We start from the raw sequence: 27,187 nt of genomic DNA on the forward strand, positions 1-27,187 counted from the left end.
AGAACAGCCAGGCTCCTGTTGTATCATCAACAATCATTTTGCTTTTAAAAATATATATATATTGGTGCATGTGCCAGAACTGCAATAATATAGAATCTGACCTAAGCCAACTCTTCCCTCTGCAGTCAGAAGCAGGACCAGAGGAAGGTCCAGGCAATGACAAATGCAGGGTCCAAGTGTCTTATAAAGGAGACCCCCGTAGGGTCCTAGATCACCTTCCTCTAAACGGAAATAAACGAGTAAACTGTTTTTAATAATGGTCCTTCTTGTGCTACAGGTAAAGATAAAAATGAGGCATGTTTGAAGTTTTGTACATTTCATTTTTCTTCTAGTCTTAGTCATTGACTGTTAGAACGTAACACAATCCACTTTGCCGGAAAATATGGAGAACAATCTGCTTCTTTCTCTACTTGGGATTTGCCATTGAGACTTCCACTTTTCTTACCCAAATTGCCCAGTCAGGAGCAAAAAAAAAAAAAACAAAAAACACTTGGTATCAATGTGGGTTTCCTCACATGGATAAAAATGGATCTGATGGTTAAAGAAATTAGAATCTCACAAAAATCATGAGTTTTTTTTAATTTTATTTAAATCCAAGTTACTTAACCTACAGTGTAAAGTTAGTTTCAGGAGTAGAATTTAGTGTTTCATCACTTACATACAACACCCAGTGCTCATCCCAACAAGCACCCTCCTTATGCTTATGGTAATTCCCATCACCCATCTGGCTCATCCCTCCACCCAACAATCCTCAGCAACCCGGTTTGTTCTCTGTATTTATTTGTTTATTTATTTATTTATTTATTTATTTATTTATTTATTTTTTCAACGTTTATTTTATTTTTGGGACAGAGAGAGACAGAGCATGAACGGGGGAGGGGCAGAGAGAGAGGGAGACACAGAATCGGAAACAGGCTCCAGGCTCCGAGCCGTCAGCCCAGAGACTGACGCGGGGCTCGAACTCACGGACCGCGAGATCGTGACCTGGCTGAAGTCGGACGCTTAACCGACTGCGCCACCCAGGCGCCCCTGTTCTCTGTATTTAAAAGTCTCTTATGGTTGGCCTCCCTCTCTTTTTTCCTTCCCTCTTATTTTTCCTTCCCTCTTCTTGTATTCATCTGTTTTGTTTCTTTTTGAGCATTAAATGATCAAGGTACAACAGGATGAAATTAAATCTATGTGTTTGCTGAAATTGTTTAATGCCATGAGTGGCATTAGATGGACAGAAAACTTTGATTCAAAAAAATATGGATTCCAAGATTAAGTCTTGCCCCGCAGTTCCTTCTGTTCATCTATAAATTTCCTGCTTGTGTGGCTGCCTAGGACTGCCCATGCTTTGATTTCATGATCACGTGGCAACTGATGGTAGTTTAACATTTTAACTGATTCCATTAATTTTTACTGCCACTGTTTGATGTAACAACCAAAAAAGAAATCTGTCAGTCTGCTACAGATATCTGATGACCCACAACACAAAGACAGTATAAGTTCAGTTGCAAGAGCAGCTCAAACATATTTAATGGAGAAATGTGACTTGCATCCAAGGGGCACGCGCCAAGAGGAGAAGAGATCCCTGGAGCAAACCCACGTCTCTTTCTTTAAGGAAGTTCATGTTCTCACCTTTAACCAGGAAAGAGTTTACAAAGAAAAAGAAGGAGGGGAAGACTTCTACTTTAAGATATTTCACTTTTTTTTTCCTGTTCACTCCCCTTGAGTAACCTTCAAGTAATTGACTACTTTCAGATTTTTGTTTTCCTAAAAAGTGGGAATCTTTGTGTGACTCTAAGTTCCATCAAGGGGTTTCTTTTAGAGGTCCCATAAAGGTGACCAGGTTCAGCCTTGAGTTGGGTTTCTGATACAGGTCAAAAAGCTGTGGCTCTTCTAGAAGTTGGTGCAACCATTACCGGCATATTTTACTACACACGCCTAGGAGTTTAGGACACAGTGTAGATACTTTCCACTTCTGACCGTTTGGAGTTTGAAGGGCACCATGGTTCTTAATCAGGGTGAGGAGCTGCCCTGAAAAGAAGTTGGCGTCAGAGAACCCGCATCACCACTCACCTGTATCAGGTTATAGCTCAAGCAGAATAAGATGATGCACCAGATTCGCTGAAATAATAATGAAAAAGAGCTGGCTTGCTTCTGTCCCCAGTCATGCCTGACTTGTGTACAAAGAGAAGAATTAGCTTCCCTATTCGTCTCTTTCTCCAATGTCCTGAAAGAGGAAAACTTCTTGCAGTGGAAGCCTTAAGGTTTCGATCATGTTAGGAATAATTGTGAAAATGACCCTTTGATATGCTCTGAGGATCCTGGGCACTGGGGAGCCCATGTCTCCTTTCGGTGCTCTTCTGCTTTGAAAACAAAAAAGGGTTTCTGTTTAACTTTTCTCGTCCCTGCATGTGGTTATCTTTTTGAGTCTCCAGTTGTTCTCTCGAAGTAAAGGGAAGCAAAAGTGACAAGATTAAAGGACAAAAAGTTAGCCGAAAGGCAAGTCTATTTTTCATCTACGTCCCTATTGAAATACCGCAGCACTTCCTGTAACAAGTCCGAAAGAGCCAGTTGGGGCCCACAGAATTTCCAGTGTGCCGGGTTAGAGACACTAAACCATAAAGTAATTTCCTTTCAGTAATAACTACATAACTTAGGCAAGAAGGAGATTTCCGATGGAGGAAGACAGCAGGAGGTGAATGTTTTATCCATTTCAGGTGGCCGATACCATAAGGATGTTTGCCTGATCTCAGAGAAGTGAGATGCTATTATTGTTTGAGACTTTAAATGACGCTTCAGACTTAAATCTTCAAAACGAACTGACAAGCTGCTTAGTACTTAAAAGGCAAACAGTAAAAGAGAAGGCAAGTAGGTATAGAGATTTTTAGTTGCTTGGTTAATCATCTAGAGTGAATTACCTATTCAATTGAACAGTGAACTTTTAAAAATCTTTTTTAAATAAGTTAATGAAATTCAAATGCCACTCTACAACAAATTTTAAAACTAAAATCAGGACATAAGTTTAGATGAAGAAATGTCACTTCTGAGTAAAAGAAGTTGGCCAAAAAATGTAATTTTGCTGAAATTTGAGCATACTCTTGGCTTATCCGAAAACAGGTCCACTTGAAAATGTTATATCCTGAAGTATTCTGTGTCCATGCATGTCACAGTTACAGGGGTTATATTCTAAATAAAATGCAAACATTCGTAAGAGTACCATCGATCAGGGATTGGCAAACCACAGTGCGTGGGTCAAATCTGGCCTGCCACCTGTTTTTGGAAAGACAGTTTTGTTGGAAAATGCTACAATCACATGTTTAGATGTTCTTAGTAGCTGCGTTTGCACTACAATGGCAGAGTCCAGTGGTTGTAGTGGAGAATGTGGCCCTCGGGGCCTAAAAGATTCATAATCTATCACTTTAAAGAAAACGCTTGCCCAGTCTGTGGAGAGTGCTCGAAGTCCTATCACAATGTGTATTTACTATTTCTCTCTTCCCTGGGCAGGGCGGATGGCAGAGAAACCCTCACGTCTGTGTGTGTACACATGAGGCAGAAAGATGCATTGATTAGCGCCCACCACTTAGAAGGAAGTTGGTATCACAGATAAAATCAGTCCGTTGTCACAGATTTTGTTTCTTCCTGCAGTCAATATTTCACCTCTTCATGCTGTTGCACAGAGGGAGCCCACAACCTAATATAATTAATTGCCTGTAGAGTAATCAGCCGTCTCTTGAATGAATGACTTGAATTGCATATTTATCCTGAACTAGGACCGTAGTGTATTTATGCCAGCAGTATATTTCTGTTGTGCGGAATAAACAAGCAGAGCATCCTGGGAGACTTTAGATCATAGTGAAAAACTGAGCTGCGGTCCAAAACAGAGGTCGCATATTCCTAAAGTCGGGGCCTCCATCTACCAATCTTCAGACACTCATGGCACTCAAGGCAAGCAAAATAAGGGAGGACCTTACTCTCACCACTATCATCCTGGGGAATATTATGGAAACTGACGAGCTTTATTATACATATATAATTAAGCAATTACTGATTTCACCTGCTCTGCTGCGAGCCTGGGAATGGCTATTGAAACAAGAATATGAAGCTGTCATTGAAGCTAAATCAATAGTAAACAAAGAGAGAGAGATTAGAGGTGGTTTGGGGGCACCAGTAGTCATGAATCACTCAGCAATCGTTGAGCTTTGTTTCGTTTTGTTTTTAATGTACACAAAAGTGTTTGTGATTATCTCACGTAGACTTCACCTTAACTCTGCGAGGGAAGATTAGGGCAAAGCTCAGCATGGCCTGTGCCCGTTCATGGGACGCCTTTACTCATCAACATTTTAGAGGGAAATTGTAAAGCATCGGGATCCTACGGGGAGAATCCACAACTCAGGATCTAAGAGATTTTATGTTTAACCTGTAGAATTACATGGTTAAATGATCACTCAAAATCCTACAGCCAGGTATTGGTTCTGCTGAGTTAGAACCCAACCAATATGGCTTCAGAGCATATGTGGTATTAACATTATATTGACTTAACACCCATATATTGAGCAATTGCTGGTTATTCACATATTAAACATACAAACCCCATTTATTGAGTATCTACTCTGTGCCAGGTGTTACAAGGAGGGCACTGAAGATAGATAGAGCAGTAGGCAAGACCTCAACCACTCATGTATTTAGTTAATTCTAACCTACCATAACTCTGATGGATCTTGGAAGAAAAGAGAACAGGGTGCTACCAAACATGTAACAAAAAGTGCTGATGTATATCAGAGGAGGTATATTTTCAGGTACATCTGCAAGTATGAGTAGGAGTTTTGAGGAAGGTTGAGAGGAGGAAGATGCATGGATACAGAAAGAACATTCCAGGCAGAAGGGTCAGGAAGTGTGAACACTCCGGGCATAAATAATCATGTCCAACATTCCCCCATTCTCCCTGAATTCAAGCTTTGCCCAACACTGACTCCCTGGCTCTTAACACGCATTCTTCTTCTGGCCTTTTTCCTCCTTTATTTCCTTCTTCTCTTCCTATTTCCAGTTCCCCTTCCCCCCACAGTTTCCTTTTTCTCCTCTCCTTAGTGTTGTTGATCCTCAGGGATCTAACCTTGGATTTATTTGTTGGATTTATCCTTGGATTTCTTTGCTTTAATTCTTCTACTGTAAAATCCACTCCATGGATGCAATCACTATCCATACAGGAAGAACCAACCCTCCTTCTCCAACTCTTACTTTGAGAGCCAGTCCTGTGTATTTGGCTGGCTACAACTGGATGGTTCTCCTTCCAAGTCTTACAGGTATCTTAACCACCACTTGCTCCTATAGAAATCGCCATTATGCCCCTCCAAAACTGTTCCTGCTCAATGTTGGGTATAAATTGACTTATCCAGAAACCTGAGCATAATTTTTTGCAACTCCTTTTCTTTTAACAGGCTTTTTCCTCTTTAATGCAGTTCTGTTAATTCTGCTTTGTAAGCTTCTGTCAAACATGACCCTTTGTACCCCCATTGCCATTACCTCATTGTGCTTCCTAATGGCGGCTATGTAACTACCTGCCTCACCCCTTGCCAGTCATCCCCCATGACAGCCAAAATAATCTACCGAGAGAATGCAAGTCCAAGAGTCATTCCGTGTTGACACTTCCGTTGTCCTCAGGGTAAGATGGGGAGCACACATCTCCATTCTGACTCCCGCCTTTCATGACGTCAATCCCATTTCCTGTCAGGCCTACATTCCACAAATTCTCAACCACTTATCAGACCATGTTCTTGACAGTCTCCTACCCATTCTCCATGTCCTGGGTTTGACAGCAGAACGTCTTCTGTTACTTTTTCATAGGTCTGATTATTCTATTATGGCTCCATAGCTTTGTAATACCACCCCCAAAATTGTACTCATCACACTTTAGAATACTGCTTATTCAATGATTTGTGAATATAGGACACATACCCCTCTATCTTATCATTACAGCTACATCATCTAGCATGGTGCCTTCGCATATAATAACTGTGTTATCAATACTTGTTGATTGACATGAATGAATACTATAACCTTGAGAGTCCTGTAATTGTACTATCAGAATAACATGAGATTTGGGATGAAAGACAAGTTTGAATCTTGGGTTTGTCAATTATTTTTCATGTTGGTTTTGACAAGTTACTTCTCCGAACCTGAAATTTAATCAGTAAAATAAGCATAATATTATCCAACTCCTAAGGTTGCTCCAAAAATTAAAAAGTCCCATAAAGCACTGGGCACATTTAAGTGCCTAACAAACGGAAGCTTTTAGCTCATGAATTTAGTGTCTTAGGAAGTAGAGCTTATATCAAATGCCTAGGAGTTTGGAGAGCACTGGTGTGATCTGGAAGGGCATATTCCTTTCCTGGCTACTTAATTTCTTGAATAACTATTAAGTTTTTAAATGCTTACTTATTTATTTTGAGAGGGAGGGAGCAGCGGGGAGGGGCAGAAAGAGAGGAATAGAGAATCCCAAGCAGGCTCTGCACTGCCAGCACAGAGCCTGACACAGATTCATGACCTGAACCAAAATCAAGAGTCAGACACCTAACTGAGTCTCCCGGACTTCCCGAAGAACCGCTTAATTTTAAATTTGAATTTCTGTACTATCCTGTCCAACCTTCCAAAGAAAATCCACTCACATGGAGTCATATGAGATACCACAGGTGATTCTTCCATAGAACTTACTTCACAATTACAAGTCCCTTTTCATGGTTAGTCATGGTCTTAGTTTTTTATTGCTGTTATAACAAATGGCCTTGCACTTGATGGTTCAAAACAAATCAAACTTTACTAGAAATCAGAAGTCTTGAAATCAGCCTCATTGGGCTAAAGCACTCTGTCAAGCAGCACGGAGTTCCTTCTGGAGGTCCTAGGGAAGAACTGTTTCTTTACCTTTTCCAGCTTCTAAGACTGTCTGCATTCCTTGGCTCACATTATTCTTCAGACTTCAAAGTAGGTGGCGACCAGTCAAGGCTTTCTCATACTCTATCTTTCTGATATTGACTCGTCTGTTTCCTTCTTCTATATTTAAGGATCTTGTGATTCCGTTAGGCTTCTCTGAATGATCCATGATAATGCCCCTCTCTTATAGTCATTTAATTAGTAACCTTAATTCCATCTGCAACTTTAATTTCTCCTTGGCTATGTGTGGAGACATATTGATGGGTTCCAGGGATTAGGATGTGGACCTCTTTGGTGGGGGGGGGGGGAGCATTAATGTACCTACCACAGCCATTCTGGCACTGTACTAAGGGTTTTATAAGACTGTTTAATGCTCCCAGATGTACTAGGAGGTAAGTATTATTAATCCATGTTACAGACAAGGAAATGAAACTCTGCAAGACTTGCATTCACACCAGTGAGATCTGGCCATCGGCAGAACAGTCTTCTGAGCCTCTTTCTACCACCCGCTGTTGAGTTCTGTCTTCTTGCATGAGGTTCTGACACTTCTCGTGGATGGCCCTGTTTCTGTTCTCTCCTTAACAGGCACTGGCCCCAGGGATTTGTCCAGGAGATGCGTGTATCTGTGTAGACACTCAGCATGTCACCTGAGATACATTTTCCTGACTTTGTTCTGCAGCAGCAATGCTGCTCAGGCCAACACCCACTTTCAATGAGAAGCATTAGCATCCCTTGCATAGAAATCCCCAAAACTACTCTGTGAACACGGGAGTAGCTTTGAATAAAATGGACTGATGGTTTTGAGTACACACACGGCTACCCTGAAAAGGCTCCTCTTTCATTCACTTCTTAAAGTCAGCATGATATTGAAAGATTTCTTCTATGGGAGCGAAATTACTCCTCTCCTATAGACTGAATTCTGTGGTAAATGTCATTGGTATGTATTTCAGTGTGTTTGACTCATTTATGGAGGTGTTGAAACCCTGCGTTTCATGAATCAGATGATACTGTGTTAATAAGATCTGTGGCAATAAAGTTCTAGGTTTGGAAATTTAAAAACACAAAACAAGATCTAAATCAGTTTTACTGAGTGACATAAGCAGTCCAAGTTCTGTTTAATAAACACCTGCATGTTTTTATGGGTAAAGTAATGCTAAGTTCTATTCTTACACCTACAAGGTGATTCTGTAAATGAAACCAAGTTTGCAAAGTTCAGAGGTAACCAGGCAGAATTGAAACTTCCCTTCTCCCACCCAACTCATTACAATTTCTGTTCTAATTCCTTTATCAAATGCTTCCTTTCCCATGGTGTAGATATGATGCTAAAAGCTTTGAAGATAAACTTTGTTTTAGTCCATATTTCCTGTTACCCTTGAGGTTTGAGGGCTGTAGTAAGGTAAAGGGAAGAAAGAGAATCAGTTCACAATTATTCTAACGAACTTAAGGACGGGTTTAATCTGGGCTCCAATCAAGTGGAGTGAGTAGAATGATATTAAAATACTTTTCTTTCCATTTCTTTCTTAGGAAAAAAAGAAAGAAAGAATGCCTCCTTGCACTGGAAAATATACAAGTCCTCCTGGGATAACAAACATAATTCATTCTCACTCAGGCAACCAGTGAGATCATTTCCCGGTTGCTGAGCTTATAGGTTATTGCAACCACTGGGGTTTTGTTAAAAATAGCCATCTAATAAATCTGCCCATTCTTTTAACTAGGATAATGGTGATAACTTTCTTATGGATTATTTCCTTCCTTTTAGGGCACCTTTAAAAAAAAACCAATAATGCGCATGTCATGTAGAGTTGGGTGAAATTGAAAAACCCTGCTGTATCAATTTCTGTGGATTGTGAGATGAAGGTGCTAAATAATTCAAGTGTAATGATGGGGCTAAGTCAAGACGGTGCACTGTTTTTTTTGAGTAGGTTTAAACTTTTCTAAAATGCTGAAGAGTCCTGAGCTAAGCCTCCTTCTTAAAAACCTATCTGAAAGGGGAGAAGCCATTTTCCCATATATTTTCAGGCCAAATATAGGGGCTGCCCTCATTTTACACTTTAGGGATCTTCCAAAAATTGTGTTAAAACAAAAGTAAATTCAAATGTCCTGTAACAGCATCAGGGCACTTTTTTTTAAATTTATTTATTTTAAGTTTATTTATTTTGAGAGAGTCAGAGCATGAGCAGGAGAGGGGCAGAGAGAGAGAGGGAGAGAGAGAATAAAAAAAAATCCCAAGCAGGCTCCATGTTGTCATTGCAGAGACCAATGTGGGGCTCCGTCTCATATAACCATGAGATCATGACCTAAGCTGAAATCAAGAGTAGGACCCTTGACTGACTGCACCACCCAGGCATCCCAGGGAACTTTCTTATTTAAAGGAGACAGGCGGTAGAACTGGATTCCCTCTTTGTAGGTAAGTGCTGCGTCTAGAGTATAAGGCACCAGCCCTGAAGTCAGGGTTCCAGGATCCAGCTCCTGGAACTGCCTCTCCCACATTCGGGATGCGAGTAATGGCTAAGCCTCCTGATCTTTCAACTTATTTACGTGTAAAAGGTGAGTAATAGTACCAACCTCAGTCTTTGTGGGCCAGACATCCATACATTCATTTAATATGAATTGAGCAACCAATAAGAGGGTAGTAGCGGAAACCAAGCTTCACTGAGTTCTTTCTGTGCACCAGGCATACACACTTGTGTCCTAGAAGGAGTAGGAGCGTGCCTAGAGAGTGATCTTCTCTAGCCCCAGGGGAACCTGAATGGCCAGACAACTTGCCTTTGGCCTCAAGCAGCAGCATCTTTTCAATCACATGTTTGATATAAATAGCCATTTATATGCAATTTATGTACCAATATCATTTACCGACCAATCCCATTCTCCATGTTCCAAAGCACAGAAAAGGTTGAGAAGCAGAACTGTTACACCTAATATCAATTAAGTTGATTACAATGCGTTTTAGAACTAAGGAGGTGGAAACATCCTGAAGTTCATGAAATTGGCCAAAGTCACACAGCAGGTAAGAGGCAAAATTGACATTTGACTCTAGGTTTATCTTATCGTGGTGGTTAATTTTTCGGTGTCAACTTGACTGGGCTCTGGGATGCCCAGGTAACTGGTAAACATTGTTTCTCAGTGTGTCTGTGAGAGTGTTTTTGGAAGAAATCAGAAATTGAATCAGTAGACTGGGTAAAGATCTGCCCTCCCCAGTGTGGATGGGCATCATGCAATTCACTGAAGGCCAGAAAAGAACAAAAAAGGCAAAGGAGGGGGCAAATTCTTATTTTCTCTTCTTGAGCTGGGATGTTCCTCTTCTACTGCCATCCTACGTTGGACCTTCTGATTCTCAGGCCTTTGGACTCCACAGCTTCTATAAGCAGTTGTCCAGGTTGCAGACTAGGAGTCAAACCACTAGCTCCCTTGGCTCTTAGGCCCTCATACTAGGACTGAATTATACCTCTGGGTGTCCTGGTTTTCCAGCTTACAGATGGCAGCTGGTGGGACTTCTTGGTCTCATAACCATGTGAGCCAGTGCCTTAATATTTGGGTGTGTGTGTGTGTGTGTGTGTGTGTGTGTGTGTGTATTTTATTGGGTCTATTTCTCTGAAGAACCCTAACACGCTGATTAAGGCGATGCTCTGATATATCAAAGTCTACTGCAATTGTCATTAGCAATGTTTAGTAATAATTAGTAATGATTCCAGTTCAGACTTTTTTACCAGTCTTACCTTGAGTGGCCACAAGATAAGCAGTCCTCTGCACCCACCCACCAAATCTTAAAAGCTTATATGGAAAGCTTAAAAGCTTAAAGCCATGTATGTATCCTGTCCAGATGGTTTCAACAACACTTTGTGCTCAGGACTAGATCTTGGAGCAGCTCCCACTGTGGAAATGGTAGGTGGAGCATAAATTCCAAGGCTGGGGGAGGGCATGAGGAGCTGCTGATTGCCCAGGTCCAGCTCGTAGGTCAACCAGCAGTCACATCTTCTCAATGACCTTCTCCAACATGCACCCCTTTATAAGGGACATGCTAAGATTTCACTTTCTTGCCCTCTTGAGGTTAGGTGTGGCCAGTGATGTGCTTTGTCTAATTAAATAGGAGAAAATATGACATGATTCAATTCTTGGTAGAGCTTCAAGAACCTCCTTTCTCACTGTGCCAGTGACTATGGAAGCCCAATCAAGATGATGCCTCTGTCAACCTAAGTGTCACTGGAACAGACCAAAGTGAGTAAAGCCCTCTTATGTAGTACATGCCATATGAGCTAGAAATACACTTTGGTTTTGTTAATACACTAAGATTTGGAGGAGGTTTACAACCACCACATAACCCAGTCTCCATCGAGACAATTAGGCTGCTGCCGAATATGTACTAAACTGTTGGTAGTGTGCTGGGCAATCATCTGTTGGAGGGCGGAAGAGGCTCTCACGTGTAACGTTGGGTGAATTTTGTAGTGCAAACACTCCCACAATGACTGATTTTAAGCTACTTCCAAGAGAGCGCTGAATGGAGACTTGATACCCCATGGAAAAGATTAGCTCTGGTCAGCCAGTAGAGGCCAACTCCAGTATACCACCTTCTCAGGGTATATGGTAGTGGGTGAAATGGATGTGACTCTACATTTCATTGAGCTTGCAGCCCAGAGAAGCCACATTAAACGGGATAATGGGGAAAGATGTACATGTATTCCATGTTATCAAGAATACAGTGACCGAAGTAAGGATCTTTTCTATCCTTAAGGACAAATCTTCCTTAATCAGAAATCTACCAAGAGGAAGTTGTTAGGGTGCTGTCACATGGATACCAGCAGGTACACATGGCTGTTAGGGTCTGTCGATTCCAAGCCGTAAGATTCACTTTTTATAAGCATCAATTCTAAATTTAGATAGTTCCATCAGAAATCTACACTACAGTGATGTATACTGGCATGTTCACATATGTTTTCATGACACCGCATTCTCTTTTGGATCAACCCAACTTCCCTCTGATAGTCTTTTCCAAATGATAAGATTTTCAAATAATTTTAGCGTATGTTGGGAATATTATAAATAAACACTCAAAGATATGTGATTACTGTATACATAGTCTCTGTGATGAAGACTGGTAGATGTTTATCAATTCTGTTCTATTTTTATGGAAACTCTAGAAGACTACATTTTCCAGCCTCTCTTGTGGTAACTTGGAGATGAGGGCAAAAGTGACATATACCATGTCCAGATCTGGCCATATATGATTTTCCTTGCTCTATTTGCCGGGTGGCTGGTTGATTGCAGGGAACCAGTAAAGGACTCCAAGCAGACTCTGGAAGATAGTGGTACCATCAGAGGAGAAAAGCCAAAAATTCTTAGATCATTGGTGTAAGCTCAGCTAAATGCTAACTGGACTTTCCGTTGAATTACTCTGCATTGTAGTTACAGCAGCTAGTGTTAATTACTCTGATTGATATCTCTTCTTATCCAGGAATCTATTATATTTGTGTGGAACTAAAAGCATGTTATTTTGGATTTTTTTAGATGCATGAAGAAATTGGAGCACAGACTATTTCAGTGAAACAATCAGATAAGCCATAACACAATTTAGATTATCTAAGTAGAATCAGAGGTAACGCAGAAAGAATATGACCTGGCTTTAACCCGAGAATTACTGATTACCAAAGATAGAAATGAATAAGTTTCATGCATCTTCCAAGTAAAGGACTTTAGGTATTTCCTCCCCCTTCATTCTTAACTTTTAAAAGATAATTATGGAGCGTCCTAATAGGAAGTTATTTTTAGAAATACTCTTTTTAACAACCATTAGGGGAACACTAGGACTTATTGTTGAAACCAACAAATTCTGTTTACATCACAAGGCTCTAGTTCTGGATATACTAACTCTTCACAGGCTCCTGTTTAATTCTTTGCATGCTTATGTGAAAAAGCAAATGTTTGCTAAAACTCTGTGATAAAAAGGACTTTTTGAATCAAGTAAGTAATTAACAGTCTGCGGCAGGCACAGTGTTGTGCCACCTGGATGGCTCTTGAAGGAAGGACCTGCTGAAAATAACATGATCAGCAAAGTCCCAATCGCTCTTCAGTGTCTTCCTCAGCTGCAGAGAGCTGTCCCCGCCCATGTTCAGGCAACTCCCCAATGTCACTTACCCAATGACCCTCAGCTATTGGAGTGACTAGTGATCCTCACTACTGAGAACCTGGTGAGGCTTTATCTTGTTAACTAACATCCCAGCTGACTCCTGCCTCTCCCCAGTCTTGCCTCCTGCCTCTTCACTTCAAAGGGGTTGATCCCAAATAAACATCATTCACCTCCAATTCCATCTCAGCATCTTCCTCTGGAGAACCCGAAGTGTGGCACAGACCATTGAAGGGCTAGCCAAGGGGCGCCTGGGTGGCGCAGTCGGTTGGGCGTCCGAATTCAGCCAGGTCACGATCTCGCGGTCCGTGAGTTCGAGCCCCGCATCGGGCTCTGGGCTGATGGCTCAGAGCCTGGAGCCTGTTTCCGATTCTGTGTCTCCCTCTCTCTCTCTGCCCCTCCCCCGTTCATGCTCTGTCTCTCTCTGTCCCAAAAATAAATAAACGTTGAAAAAAAAAAAATGAAGGGCTAACCAACTGGTAAGAATACATGTATTTAAAGCGCAAATTTAAATAAAATTTGCTCCATGAGAGGACACACAGACCAGTCTTATGCTAACATTTGCTCTGGAATGCAGGCTAGAGATTCTTAATGTTACTTCAAAACTTCTGATTGCCTTTTTTTTTTCTACCTTTCCCTTCACAAACTAAGGTACTGGAATACATTCTTTTAAAAAAATGTCTAGCAAAGGACACTTCCTGTATTCCAATGGAGGAAATTAAGTAGTTGATTAAGTTCATGCAGCCCAGGGCTGTCAAATACCAGGGAATATGGAGATACATGGTATATCTGCATCTCATCATTAATTTTTTTTATATAAAAAACACTTGGGCTCATAGGTGTTGATAAGAATCCTTTTTACTTAGAGCTCTCCTTTACTTTCATATTCTCTCTCCCTATAATGATGATTGTATGTAAAAATAAGTTCCATACTTCCTCTCCTTGTAATGATTGTATGTGAATTAAAAAAGGCAAAAGTAATACATCTTTCAGTCTCTGCCTTTACCATGACCGTGAATATCCATCCATGTAATCTTATCTGATGGTTACTCTTGGAATTATAGCCACAGAAGCCTGGTTTGATTGCTTATTAAAATAATAAATCCAGTTTATCTCAGTTTCTATGATATATTTCTGAAGATTACAGCTGGAGCCATTCTAATATAAAGCTGAGAATTATAACTATGTTATCAGATGGAAGGCACTATAAAATCTCTCCTTTGTGAATAGATCTCTGAATTGTCTGCCCTAGTGGCTGGCACATACCACTAATGACCTAGTTTCTCCAATTATAGTGTTCTGTTTATATAACATTTAGTTCCTATGTATATTGTTTAGTGTATAATATGGTCACTTGCAATTATAAATATCTTACATGAATTATTTCAATGTGTCCTCAAAACAAACTTATAATCAGCTTTTTCATAATCATCCCATGGAAACTGAGGCCCAGAGAGACCCCCAATAATGTGTCCAAAAGCAAAGTTAGTACAGTTAAAACCAGGATTCATACGCAAGCAGCCTCTTATTCACTAGGCTGTACAGCTAATATTTAAAGTACTGATTTCCAGGCGTACTCTAGTAAAGAATGAATACCGATCAAAAAGACAACTCACTCAATTAGTAATTGTAGTTAAGTGCTTATTATGTATTTACATGCCCAAGAAATTGATACACCAGTTAGAATGCATTCTCTCAACTTTTCTAGCATTGCCTTGGGAGACTGGATCATAGCAAAATAGGATAAAATTGGATGTAGTTAAGAGGAGAGAGGAATGGGTCTGGAAGAGGAATTGGTGTTTTGAAAGGGCAGTTTGGATGGGAAGCCACACTAGTGGGTTCCTTGGGGACAGGGGAGAGAACCATAAAGACAATGAGTGTCTTGTGATGTGGGGGTGGAATCTGGTGCATAGAAAGAGAAAGTAGCACCGTGCCAAGAAGTGATTTTTCCCTCTGGCCGGTCTTTTCCAACACTGTTTTAATTTCTCTCCATAGCACTGAAGCACAGTGACAGTGTGCTAATCCACTTTGAATTTTCAAATGGATTCAAATATGTTTGAAACTTTAAAACCACAGAGTTTCTCTACAAACGTAAAAAATAAAATTACTTTGCCTACAAGATGGTGGAACTTGGGCATGGAATGGTCAATGTTTAAATAACTAGAGGTTATCTATTTAAAGGGATTTCGTTTCTAATCAAAATTCAAAATGCAAGTTTTACAGATCTTTATGTGTGTTCTCTTATTCAATATATATATATATATATGAGCCATTTCTGTAATTCTTTGAGTTCCAGCACTAGATGAGTCACACATTTTACTAAGTGTTTTAATTTTTCAACATACTGAATCCTTGATAAAAAATTGAAAGTATGGTTTTTCCCTTCTGTCATCAAAGAAAACCAAATTTACAGGCTCTTCTAAAGTGGGCTTTCACATCTCAGATCATCACTTATCTACCCTACTCAGTTCCAGTTCTGTTTTCCTCAAAACATTATGATTGGGCAAGTCCTGTAATAACTAGCTTTGTGAAGGGCCGATTACAATGTTTATGTAAATTACTTCGAAGTTTGGCAGATAACTTTCTAGAGACAGGGACTCTTCCTGTTATTATTTCGCCAAAATCTGCTCGACTCTCTGATCTTTGTATTATGAAAACAAAATGCCTTTGCTGAATCCTGACTTGTCATGAGTTTGACAGTGCTAAATCGCTTCTCGAAAGCAGCAAGTGTTTCAGCCTGTCTTTAAAAAAAAAAAATCTGTTCTAATTTCTTAACCGCTGAAAAAGAGCAGAGCTCACATCAAGTATGACTCATGATAACAAATCCGACGCTTTTCTCTCTCCTCCCCTTCCTTGTCCCTTTAAAAATTGATCATGTACTCAGTTGCTTTCTGACTCCTTCAAAGTATCACAAAATTCTTGAGCAAGAGAAAAAGGAGTGTTTGGCTCCATTCTTGATGATAATTCAGTCAGCCACTCCAAGAAAGGGGGAAAAGGGTCCATAATTGTAAATTATGATGATATTGCGGTGTATACACTGGTCATCACCCACCATTTATTTCTGTATTATCAACTAGCTCTAAAATTAGCATCTGTTGGCCGGGGGGGGGGGGGGGGGAAGCCCATCATTAGGTTTAGAGTACCAGTTACTGTTCTAAGCTCAGGCCTCTGGAAATGCAAATTTCTATGGCAAATGGATAAACCAACTTCTCTCCCTCCCTTTCTTCAGCTATTCTGTCTGGAAGTACTGACACCTGTTCAAATGGACAGCTGCTTTTGTACTCCCAATCATGGAGGTCGTATGATGGTTCCAGAATAAAATTATGTGTATGCCTCCCACAATTCTGGGACGGGTGGATGGTAATCCTGATAGGTAACCAAAGCTATTTAAAGGATCTGTCCTCTTTTACAAACAGGAATTCGTGTTTGATCTGACCTTTGATCAGAAAGCTGGGTATGGTGCATGAATATGTTCTTTCCATTTTAATATCAGATTGGGCACACTTTTATTGTGATGTCTGATTAATACAATCCCAATATTTAAAATTCATCAAATACTTATTGAGTTTTTACTGTGTCCTGGTTACTAGACTAGATGCTATTGGCAAACACATAGGTAAGTTAAACATATTCTCAACTTAAAAAGTCTCAATGGATGACTCTTCCAATTCTACTGGATTGATCTAAGGGATTACAAGCAAGGAAGGGACTTAGTCTTTGGTGCAGAGGGAGGCATTTATCATGTCTAAAGGCATTTTGGGCTGTCACGATTGTGGAGGGGACTGGTACTGCTGTTATCAAGGGGATAGAGGTCAGTGATGCTGACATCCTCTAATGTACAAGACAGCTTCCCATATCAAAGAATTATCTGACCCAACATATCTGTAGTGGTGAGGTTGAGAAAATCTGGCATAAAAGAACTCCATAAACAAGGCATGAGGGTTAGAAAAGAATATCTGGCATTTCTCCAAATTAGGCTGTTCTTCTAAAAGAATAAAACCTTCTCTTGATCTTAGAAGACAAAAGAGAGGACAAGTTGGCTAGGGTAACCCTGAGTAAAATTGAGAGGTCTTGTGCGTAGACCAAATATAAAGGGTCTTCCCCTCTTGCTTTTAGGGCCCACAGCAGTTGCAGATGAAACATACTCCTCTATTGGTCCCTAAGATAACAATAGCCACAACACGCACACCAACAACTAACCCATATGCAGCACTTAGGAGCTGACCACTGTTCTAAACACTTCTCATATTAAATTCGAAACTATACTATTGAAGTTGACACTGTTATTCTGCATGTTTTAGACATGAGAAAACTGAGGACCAGAGTGGTCAATTGGTGGCCCTGTGGTCACTCAGCTGTATGTGATAGAGTCTTAATTAGAACCTAAGTGGTGTGGGTTCAGAGTCTTTGTTCTTGACTACGAACAACCAAACTGCCTCTTCCTATGTGAGCTGCCTACATTTTATTCCATCTCAGCCACACTCCGGGTACGTGGTCTTGGACAAGTTATTTTCTCCGTGCTTCGCTTTTATCACCTGGAAGGTTGATCTACTTTTGATTTGGGATGTGGTAGGTTTAAGTGAATTAGTGTGCAGAAGGCATTTAGAACTAAAAGTGTTGTCGCTAAATTTTACCCATAACGAAGACAACGATTGTTCCCGGGGGCATCTGCATTTTAGGGTAGGCTTGTGTCCAGCAAAGGCAGTCTGCATCTTTTCACTGCCTGCAATTAGCTATGCGACTTGGACCAAATAAAGAATCTCTTTGGGCATTTGTCTCTTTCTTTCTTTTTCTTTCTTTCTTTTTCTTTCTTTCTTTCTTTCTTTCTTTCTTTCTTTCTTTCTTTCTTTCTCTCTCTCTCTCTCTCTCTTTCTTTCTCTCTCTCTTTCTTTCTCTCTCTCTTTCTTTCTTTCTTTCTTTCTTTCTTTCTTTCTTTCTTTCTTTCTCCTTCCTTCCTTCCTTCCTTCCTTCCTTCCTTCCTTCCTTCCTTTTATAATGTTGCTAAATGGAAACAATCCTTTGGGGGAAAATGTGAAATTTTCTATGGAAATGTGTATTTCAGTATCTAAAATAGAGAGAAATAAATCAACAGAAAGGAAATTTTAAACAGTGTGAGCCTTCGGGGAATCATAATTTCATGTCAGCTTTCCTACTGTCATCTGATCCATGCTGTTCAAGGGTATGTCACCCTTTTGCAAAATTATCTCTGTTATGAGAAGATTGCCTTCTGCGATGAAGTAGCCCTCATAGGTCACTGGGAAGTTTTTCATGCTCATAATAAATCCAGTGTATGTATATGTGTGTGCACGTACACATGTACACACATACATATGAACAGGCATATGTACATAGAAAACCTCAGAAGAAGACAAAAACTTGTACCTTGTCTACTTGAGCCTTATGGGGACAAACTCTTCTTACAGGTGGTCTAGAAGAAGGCATGACATAAGAAATTGTGGGCTGTGCAAAGCTGGTCTGAGGGACTATTTGAGGTCACGTTAGCTACCAGAGGATGCAGTTGGTATGGTTGGAAACCAGGAGTATATAAACATTGTCCTCAGCTTTTATCAATAAAATGTGGTCCATAACCTGGCATTTGTTCTATCTTAGATACCTGATATTTGTCTATAGTTTGTTCCTCTTACACACTACACGCATTTTGCACTCTAAAGACTTTTAAATAAAACTGTCTCTCTCTGACTATGGCTTGAAGGTCCATTTTAGGAAAACAAACTGTCATTGATTAGGGTGGAAACATATCATTTGGAATCCACATGGTACACAAATGCAAGATACCTGGGAGGTCCATGACTAATAACATCAGCTCCTTTATGAATCAGTATTTTGGTGGTAAAGAGGAAAGGATATGATACAGGGTCATAGCCTTCTTGGGTCATTAAGTACTTTGTTGATGCATTGACTGTTTCTAAAGAAAGGACATTTTTACTCAGATACTGGAGACCTGTTACTAAGAAAGTTGGGGTACAGGATCAGTTGTATAGCCTATATTTATTACTATTGATATATTGTTTTTGATTAAAGGCTGGAATTTCTAAGGTTGATTTTTTTAATCCTTTCTTCTGCTTTTATAGAAAAAGAAACCTGATTAGCTCTATTCCAGTGCCCAAGGTTTAGGGTAAATCCTTGAATCAGCTTTATATTTATATTTTGTGAATGTTAGGGCAAAGTAGCCATATTTTTCTGCAGCTTCTAACTAAAGGGTTATGTAAACGGGTGGATAAGTTACAATACAAAAGAGGTCATTGAAAATAGAAGGTGCTGGTTTTCTTTGCTTTGCTATGCAATCCTCTGCTTCTACTTCTGAACCTGGCTGAGAGTCCTAAATGACATCAGATCCTTACACGACACCTTCTTATGTCACATCATCCTTATGAGATAGGTTCTTGTTTCTCCTAAAACTCTAATTATGATTGATTTCCTGTCTTCCTCTAAGAGTCCATCAGGATGAATGGCATCTATCCCAATCACCATCAGATATACAGGTCCCTCAGATATCCATCACGAACTGGATATGTATATGCCTCAGTCTTCCTTGGTTCCATTACCCTTCATTCTGACCTCCAGAAACTTCTGCTGCCTTCAGTGAAACTCCTCTACTGAATATTTCTCTTATGTTTCTGTATTTAACACAAGCTTTAACCTAAGTTTTCCCAGAATTGCCTGGAATGTTTGTTAAAGCACAGGTAGATGGGCCCAACCCACCCCCACCCCCAGTCTCTCATCCATTAGGTCTATGCTAGAGACCCAGCATTTTCATTCCCACCAAGTTCCCAGTGGGTTGTTGATGCTGCTGTTTTGGAGATCACACTTGGAGAACCAGTCCCCAAATGAAAACTTGGTGGCTGGTAAGGACATAGTCTCCCCTCCCTTCCTTTCAAGTGGTGGCTGTTGTTCCATTCACTCTTCACATGCAATTATAATTTAAGATGGTTTTGGTGTTTGCTTTGCTGCTGACAACTGTTTCTCTGCTCTTCCTCCTCACCCCTTCCCGAAATACCCAACAAAGCCATCAGACACCCTCAGTCCTTTTTCTGGCAGTTCCTACCGACCTTCCAGTCACTCCGCCTTCCTCACTGAAAAATTTCAGCATCAGGCCAACCATTGTTCTTGTTTTTATTATTCTTGCCAACATACTTGGTGTCTTTGCCATTTACATACATGATTCATGACCTTATCTCTATTTCTGTGTTGCCCCACCACTTTACTTTCTTCATTTAACTTAGTTTCTAGGCCCCGAAACTCCAACTTTCTCTCTGAGCTAAACCTTCCTATGTTTTCCCGGCAAACTCTAACCCTGAAAATTAACAAAAAAAACCTTTTCATGTTTATTTATTTATTTTTGAGAGAGAGCTGCCAGTTCCCACTTTAAATGTGTGATAAGGGCCTCCTGGGTGGCTCAGTGGGTTAAGCATCTGTCTCTTGATTTCAGCTCAGGTCATGATCTCACTTTTCATGAGACAGAGCTCTGCATCGGTCTCTGCCCTGAAAGTGTGGGGCCTGCTTGGGATTCTCTCTCTCTCTCTCTCTCTCTCTCTCTCTCTCTCTCACACACACACACACACACACACACACACACACACACTCTTTCTTTTTATGTCTCTCAAAAATAAACAAACATTAAAAAATGTATGATAAAAAAATCCAAATGGACTTTCCACATGATTGTAGTGCAGTTCTCTGTTTTGATGATCAGTAACAGGGTTGGAGTTGAGAAGGCTGTTCAGAGTCTCCAGCAAGAGGAAGAAGAAAGTCTTGGTTGCAAGTTTGGATATGGGAGTAAAACTTTTCTGAGTCTGGACCTGTCTCTGATTTTTACCAGTTGAGCGTCCTGGAGCAAGCTATTTACTCTTTTTACAGCTTTGTTGCCTCATCTAGAAAATGGGGGGAAAGACAGCATAAACCATAAACTTAAGTTTTTTCGTGAAGAGTAACAGTATAAAGCATATCAAGTATTTAGCACAGTGCCTGGTGACCAGAAAACACTTGGTAAATGTCAGTTATTGTCAATAAGGTTATTGAATTTATAACCCATCACTTAATTTTGACCAAGGAAGACACATCTTTAGAACATAAAGTGTTCACGAACTAAGATCCTTCTATGTTTCTAGTTTTTCCGACACTGGTTCCCTAAATGGTATCTGAGCGAACTAATCTGAAGGATTCAGTTACTTGGACGTTCTGTACACCCAAAGTAAACTTTGTCCTGAACTATCAAGTTATAATCTATCAGCACGTATATGAATGTTTTTCCTGGAATAATTAAATGTTTTCCAAGCCCAGCCATGCCCTGTCTTCCATCTTCCATCAAACAGAGTGAAATGAGAACAATTTAGAGGAAGCAGTAATGTACTAGTAAGTAAGTCTTTCGTTATGAGCTAGTGATTCTGGTTTCCTTAACAACCATTAAGTGATCCATTCATGAAGTGTAGTCAGTCATTATGACAACTGGCACAGGGCTTTGTTCCCAGAATTCAGTTCATCATGACAAAATCAGATTATTTTTAGGCCAGTTAATAATTTTAAGAAAATGGGAAAAAGGAAGGATTTAGGGACAGTTGAGTGGACAGAGGTCTGGTAAGATTTTTTTTTTATTTATTTAAATAGGAAGGGAAAAGCAAATCCAAAAAATACTAAAGGACACACCACAGGCAAATTACAAAGGGTCACCATTGGGAAATTCCCATTAGTGATGGCAAGAGAAAGATGAGGAAGGTAATGATTAGTAAGTTCATAGCCATTATCACTAATGGCCGTTCTCCCATCTGTCCTCCATGCCACGAAACCATAAATATCTAATTATACTAAGTTTAATGTCTTGATAAAAAGCCCCTGTTTATTTCTGAGTACTTTCAGAAAGCCAATATTTTATTTGAGCAAAGGTTATTATGAAATCGAGATCAGTATGGATAGTTTTGTTAGGCCACAGATTTTCTCCTCAGCAACAGATCCTTTAAAAAAATCACTAGCTGACAGTTTTAATGTGGTTTAGAACATCACCATATTATAATTTATAGATACAATGTGAAATTCCTACAATGTACAAATGCCTCATCTGATCTCAAAACAAAAGGAAAAATAGCACACCCAGGAAGAAATACATGGGCCAATAAGAGAAAAGCCAGTGAATAAACTCCTGTTTTCAGAATAAACCATTTTTAAAGCTACTGTGGAATAAGATGAATAGTTACTAAGAAATAAAAAGGAGTTTGTGAAAGTAATTTTCATAATAGTAAAATCATTGTCGTACATATAAACACATTTCTTATTTTGTCATAAATGTTTTTATATATTTTTCAAGTGTCCTAAATACATTAAATCAATATTAAACCAGCAAATGCAGGCCCACTGGTATCTTTTGAAACATATTCATATATCCTGGGATTGCTGCAAGGCTAAGGGTAATGAACATGATTACAACAATGCCTAGAATAAATGAAATGCTCAGTAAATGTCATTAATAAAAAAATAACTATCACCATCATCTTCATGATCCTCATCATCCTTATATACTGTGGGAAAAAAAAAATATATATATAGCCTATCAAACAAACCAGTTACCAGCTTTTAAAATATATGTAAATATGTTTTCCCTTAGCTATGATACTTTTCAAAATTAAAAAGCTTTAAGGTAGGACTGGTCTAATAGATAATAAACCATTTCATAGACTTGTTATAGGTGAAAGGATAAATAAGCAAGAAATCAAAATGGATATTGCTGCTGAGAGATACTATTTACAACATGGATTCTCAGTATTTTGAGCAATACTCCAAGAATTTGAAATACTTAGAGATTCACCACCAATCACTTTTTAAGTGAGGCCTTTTTTCTAATTATAGTATTGAAGAGTTTTAGAAAATCATACAAATCACAAGTATGCAGTTTAATGAATTTTATAAGGTGAGGCCGGATCAAAATGTTGAACATAATGGTGCCCCAGAAATTCTCTGACGGCATTTCTAGAGTTTCTTCCACACAAAGATAGCCACCATTTTAATTTGTAGCTCATAGATTAATTTTGCTTGTTTTTTAAAAAATCCTGCGCAGATGAAATCTTTTGGGTCAGGCATCTTTCTTCAACATTATGTTTATATAATTTTCTCTTTATCATAGGTTTTTCATTTCCATTATAGGATATTGTTTTTAATATATTTCTAGTTGGAGTATTCTATATGTTTATTATTACTTATATTTATATATTATTATTATTATTATTATTATTATTAATTTATATATTTCCCATATTTTCCCTTATTCTTTGGAAGAGTCTAATAGTTTCTTTTCCTTGCCTATTAGCTTGTTAATTGTACAATATGTTACTAGTCTGTTAATATTCAGAGTACAACATCCCATAATAACTGAGGGAGTGCTATTATCACTACCTGGACAATGCAAGGACTTCAGAATACTGACTTCATTTGCTCCCCACATCCATCTTTTCTTCTACTTTTCAGATATTTTTTTAATGTTTATTTATTTTTGAGAGAGAGAGAGAGAGAGAGAGAGACAGAGAGAGAGAATCCCAAGCAGGCTCCGCACCGTCAGCACAGAGCCTGACATGGGGTTTCATCTTGCAAACTGTGAGATCATGATCCGAGCCGAAATCACGAGCCAGACACTTAACCAACTGAGCCACCCAGGCGCCCCTTCCTTGGATATTTTTATTTTATATACATTTTAACTCCTACATGGCATTATTGTTAAAGTCAATATTAAGACTTATTCATGTAATAACTCTTTTGTTCTTTATTCAGTGTTTCCAGCTGATGTTCCTTCAAAGAACACCCCTAATATTCACTTTAATGTTGGTGGTAAATTACCTTGATATTTTTTTCCCCTGAAAATACCTTTATTTCACCTTCTTTTGAAAAAGTTTGCTCAATTTAGAATTATAGGTTAATTTGGGGGGAAAGGGTCTTCCAGAAGCTGTCTTTTTGGTTGAAAAATAAAACCACAGACTTACTGTATCTCCTTCTTTCATTTGATGTGCCTGTGTGTAATTTTTGTTCTTATCTAGCTTGTTTGGGTTTGTCAAATGTTTGAATCTATGGGTTAATGTATTAATCATTTTTGGAAAATTGTTGGTCAGTATTCCTTCAAATATTGCTTCTGACCCATCCTCCTTCACCTGTTGTCCTAGGAATCAAATTATGTGTATTTTAGACTTCCCACCATGTTCCATGTATTTTCTATATCCTTTTCTATGTTTCGTTTCTGGGTTTTAGTCTGATATTTTACCTACCTTATAATCGAATCATTCTCTTTCTGTTCTATTTCATTAGCAATCCATTGAGTTCTTAATTTAACTTATGCTTTTTTTTCTTTATGGCAGGATCTTCCATTTTATTTTTATTTTTATTTTATTTCATTTGAGAAGGAGAGATGGTGAGAGAGAGGCAGACGGGCAGAGAGAGGGACAGAGAGAATCCCAAGCATGGAGCCCAACACAGCACTCAGTCTCATGACCATGGGATCACGACCAGAGTCAAAATCAAGAGTTGGATGCTTAATCAACTGAACCACCCAGATGCCCCACCATTTAACTTTTGAAATAAGTTTCATCTGCTTTTTAAAATTGCCTAGTCTGCCCTCATGCTTTCTGAATATATTATCATCATAAATCTTCCATCCGAAAACCTCAATGACTGGATCACCTCCAAATCTCTATCTATTTTCTCTCTCTCCTTTTTTTTTTAATGGTCCTGTTTTATGACATGTCTCTTGATTTTTTTATTGAATATCAGCTATTGTATATGAATAATTATTGAGGCTTTGGAAGATAATATCTTTCCATAGAAAATATTTAATTTTCTCATGGCAGCCTATGACATAGCATTTATGAGAGGTGAGTTGGTCTGTTTCCAGAGCACTCATTCTCCTGATATGTAAACCTTGAGGGATCTCCTCTGAAATTATTATTTCTATATACCATGATACTGCCAATAGTTTGTTGCCAGTTACCTGTTGCCACGTTATGCTTGATTTCTCAAGGTCTCCCCCACCAGCTGCACACCTTTAGTATTAACAAAGGTCTATGGGGAATATCAACGCATAATGTTGGACTTTGATCTCTGTGTGCCCTTTCTCTGGCCCCTCAAGGCCTTTGCTGCCTTGGGTATCCCGAGTTCTGCTATTTGGCTCTTACTGCAATACTATTGAAAGTTTTAAGCCACTCCTGTTTTTTGTCCTAGCCCCTCAGCTCTTTAGGGATGAGCCTCAGATAGAAAAGTAGCCAGGAATGTCTGACTCACTTCAATACATATTCTCTTCCAGCATCTTGAATGTTCAGGTCCTTTCTGCATTTTTTTTTTCCTTTTTGCTTCCTGAAGTGGGAAAGAGGTTTTGTGTTGTTGTTGTGAAATGTTACATAGTTTTTGTAGGTGTCATCCGTGGAAGGACTTGATTGATACCAATAATCTCATTCTACCTAATCTAGATCTATGAATAATTTTGCTGCATCTGAACACACATGCTGCAAGGGCAATGTCTATTACATTGAGAGCTAAGTTGAGTGGGTGAGTGTAAGTGAGAAGCATAACATTGAGTCAGGCCAAAGGAAAAGCACATATGTATCGAAACATAGAAGAGTTTTGAATCCTGAGTATTTAAAAGAGAGGTATTAGTGTGAAGACCAGTTTTATTCAGAGAAAATGTCGTGCCCAAGGAAAACTAGGTAAAACAAGCTAACTTTGTGAAGTGTTAAAGACCCTGAGAAATTTCAGTGTTGTAGTAGCAACTGCTATAAATATGGCTAAGAATTGGTCTCAGTCTTCAATGCCTTTAATTGTGCCAACAAAAATTCAGCTGTTCAAGAGAGTATCATGAAAACTTAGTATGCGTGAATGAGTATCTGTTTTCTTTCTTTCTTTCCTTTTCTTTCTTTCTTTTTTTTTTTTTTTTTTTTTTTTGAGAGAGAGAGAGAGATAGAGCAAGACCAGGGGAGGAGCAGAGGGAAAGGGAGACAGAATTTGAAGTAGGCTCCAGGCTCCACACTGTCAGCACAGAGCCCGACATGAAGCTCGAACTCATGAACTGTGAGATCGTGACCTGAGCCAAAGTCAGACACTTAACCTACTGGGCCACCCAGGCACCCCTGAATATTGGTTTTAAATCAATTTCACAATGTGGAAAAATATATATGATAAAGGAAATGTCAGATATCTGAAAAGACAAAGACTATTTTACACAACATTCTAGGAAAATTAATGTGGGGGGACAAAAATAAGTGGAGATATTATACTGTATACCCAGACAAGGTTAAAATGATAAGACCTGAAAACTTAAATAATTAAATATTTCTTAAAATAAATAAAATGTCTATCAAAGTATTGAAACAGAGATGACTTCCTACACTAAAAGGAAAGGATGGATCCCCTGAAATGGCCAATAAGTGAGATTTTTTTTTCTACATATAGGGAAATGAGAAATATTCACAATAAATATAGAGTCCATACAACTTAATAACAGAAACATTCAGTGGATAGTAAGAGGAAGGATGTGAGAAATTCATTCTCTGTAGAGAGAATTTTTTCTCTGTAAAAAATGAATTTTAGAAATGTTAAGCCCTCACATAAATGGTGTTTCACAACACATCACAATTCTTCTCTCAAATTAGTAGAACTTTAAAAAGATAAATAATGATTAACAATTGTGGTTGAGGATCTGATGAGATACAAAAATAAGTACTCTTACAGAAGAAAAGTGTATAAATATGTCCAATGGCATGATAAAAGAAATGTTCAATGCAGATGAATGAGGAAAGAAACTACAGTGATTAAATAAATCATGTAGCCTAGGTACTGGAATATTGTTATTATTAAAATTATAATAACAATTATAATATTGTTATTAATACCATAGGTTGTTAAGACTATGTTACATAATAAAATGCATGCGATTATATTAAAAGTGGAGTGTAAATCTGTAATTACAGTATCCAATTACATAAAATTTGTGGATGCAAAAATCAACTGAGGCAAACTGAAATAATACAGTGTTTCCCTTCCATCACGAATATTATTTTAAACCTCTTATGTTTTTGGCTCTTTATATAGCTTCCATATTAACTATATAAAAATCTGCAATGTTTTGGAAGCATTTTTCCCCAACATCAGCATGCCTGTTATCCAGAATAATAA

Source organism: Puma concolor, chromosome E1, assembly GCF_028749965.1.
Source record: "Puma concolor isolate L17-30 chromosome E1, mPumCon1.1.hap2, whole genome shotgun sequence".
In the NCBI taxonomy this organism is placed as follows: domain Eukaryota; kingdom Metazoa; phylum Chordata; class Mammalia; order Carnivora; family Felidae; genus Puma; species Puma concolor.